A 2745-nucleotide genomic window follows, 5' to 3' on the forward strand; every position below is an offset into this window, starting at 1 on the left:
AGTGTGGAGACTGTGGACTCTGCACATGACTTCTGTGCACAGAATCTTCACTGGGACCTGCATGTGTAATGGTCCAGCCCTTGGGCTTAGCTGAGCAGCTGCTTCCCTCAGGGAATCAGGGTGAGAGCAGCTGCTCCTCTTAGAGAACAAGCTGTAGGAGGAGGAAATGGTGGGGAGCCCTGGAAGGAGGTGGGAACACCCTCAGGTCCAGAGACCTGGAGTCCCCGCCATGAGTTCCCCAGGGTCTGGACCACTGGCTGAGATGCTCACAGACGGCTCCATGCTGACTCTCCCTCAGCTCTCAGCATCACTGACCCTGAAGGACCCACCACCTGCTCTCCAGGCCCCAGGAGCACAGCCCTGACTTCACTGCCAGACTCAGAGACACTTGTTCATAGACAGGGTCGGGATCCCAAGGAAGGACTGGTCAGTGGGTCTGAGAAAATTCTTTCCCTCAGTCTCTTTGGTGGAAAATTCTAGTTTCAGAAGCTTAATCATTCTGATATTTAACTCAGAATTTGAAAAATATTTGTATAGTAAAAATATAAATCTATGATGAAAATTAAAATTAATTTGAGTGTCATAAAGAGTGGCCAAATGTATTCAATTAAATTTGTTTCTGAATTTGCTGGCTTTTAATCATCCCCATGCTTTTTGTGCTCTGCATTCATCTCAGCTATGTCTGTCTCGAGCTACCCTATCCCCAATTTCCCTGAAGTTAGACTTGCTTTTCCCCTAACTCTCAGATGGGTTGGGAGTAGTTATTGACTTAAAATTGTAAGACTGAGGCATCTGGAGAAAGTGATCATTCTCTATTTTAATCCAGATAGTGATACAATTAAATCTTCATCATTCGGGCACTCCAAATATCTGCCCTTTTTTCCTGTATGCTATTTTACCCCAATGAAATTGAAAGATGAGAAAGAGACAGTGTTTTAAACCATATCAATATATATACCCACCACATAATCTTGGAAACTAAGCCATGTTAAAAGAGAAGTGTAATATGAGGGAGAAATTTCTAAAATATTAGGAAACTGGTAGAGAAAATAGAAAGTAATATTTAACTGTGTTTCTTTGCTTCCCAGGTGGCTCACTGATAAACATTCTACCTGCCAATGCAGGAGACGTGGGTTTGATCCCTGTGTCGGGAAGATCCCCTGGAGAAGGAAATAGCAACCCACTCTACTATTCTTGCCTGGGAAATCCCATGGTCAGAGAAACCTGGTGGGCTACAGTCCAGGGGGTCACAAAAAATTCAGACTTAGCACTTAACAACAACACTAACTTTACCGCTTAGGCAGCATGGATTTCATTTCTATTGAAGTTGAAGGTTTTCCTTCCAAACAGAGACACTTTCTCTTCTTTGCACACACGAGTCTCCCCTCCCCCTGGCTCTGTCCACACTGATGCCCCCACCAGGGAATTTGCATGTGGTTCCCCAGGGAGGACCTTCCCTTGCAAGTCTGAGATAAAAGCTCAGCTCTGGTCTTGCTCTGACTTATCAGGACTCCTCTGTCCACACTTCTGAACATGAGGTTCCCTGCTCAGCTCCTGGGGCTCCTCCTGCTCTGGGTCCCAGGTGAGGAAGGAGAGGGGATGAGGAGGAGGATGGGGGCAGGTGGCGAGCTCTGGGGCAGCATTGCTCTCCATGTGGGTTCTCTGCATGTTAGATGTGTATGACTTGTCCTGCAGATGGGTTTAGATTTGAGTGAGGAACGTTCTAAAAAGAAGAAGTTTCTGTGCTCTGGTCAGGACTGTGACAGGGGAAGTGGGGATGATGTAGGAAGTGTTTAGAGGCCTCTTTATACTTCACAAATGTCAGTTTCATTATTGTGATGGTACAATTTTGTTGTATGAGCCAAAAACAAGGATAATGAGAAGAAAACACAATAGTATTTTAGCTAAAATATATAAGAAATTGGAAATGATGAGTAATTATTGGTAATATTTGTGTAAAACTTGGTACTTCTCTGTCATTCCTTAGGGTCCAGTGGGGACACTGTGCTGACCCAGACTCCACTCTCCCTGTCTGTCATCCCTGGAGAATGGCCTCCACCTCCTGCAAGTCTAGACAGAGCCTTCTATCTAGTGATGGAAAGACCTATTTGTACTGGTTTCAACATAAACCAGGCCAGTCTCCACGGCGACTGATCTATCAGGTTTCCAGCCGTGACACTGGGGTCCCAGACAGGTTCACTGGCAGTGGGGCAGGGACAGACTTCACACTTACAGTCTGCAGAGTGCAGGCTGAGGATGCTGGAGTCTATTACTGTTCTCAAGATGCATATGCTCCTCCCACAGTGATGCAGCCCTGAACACAAACCTCCCCGCCTGTGTGGCTCAGCTGCTCGAAGTGCAGCTTCTCTGGGGAACTGACGGCAGATGCTCTGAGTCTGTGTAAGAGGAGGATGGTGGAGATCTCAGAGGAATAGTTTGCAGGAGGGCTCTGGACCATGAGTGTCTTGTCTGTATCTCAGGCACCACATGTTAAGGTCCCGTGAGCAGCACAGCCTGGTCCTGGCAGAAGCAGCAGGGACTCTAGGGGTTCTGTGACCTGTAGCAGCCAGTTCTGAGGGGGGCTGAGTGAAAGGTGAGCCTAGTCCTCCCTGCCTTGTCTACATTTGTCAGTTAAATGCCTCCAGTCTAATAAGTAGACTAACGACGATACTATGTGGCAACAAAAGTTGAACATGTATTGCAAATGAGCACTGAGGAGTATATTTTTTTTCTGGATAATATTTG

At 46.5% G+C, this 2745-nt stretch overlaps 1 pseudogene; it reads left to right on the forward strand.

The window, feature by feature from the left end:
* Positions 1–1533: 1533 nt before the first annotated feature.
* On the forward strand, positions 1534–2318 carry LOC120852255 (annotated as a pseudogene).
* The last annotated feature ends 427 nt before the right edge of the window (positions 2319–2745 follow it).

The sequence above is a fragment of the Oryx dammah genome, unplaced genomic scaffold, assembly GCF_014754425.2.
Source record: "Oryx dammah isolate SB20612 unplaced genomic scaffold, SCBI_Odam_1.1 HiC_scaffold_25, whole genome shotgun sequence".
Taxonomy (NCBI): domain Eukaryota; kingdom Metazoa; phylum Chordata; class Mammalia; order Artiodactyla; family Bovidae; genus Oryx; species Oryx dammah.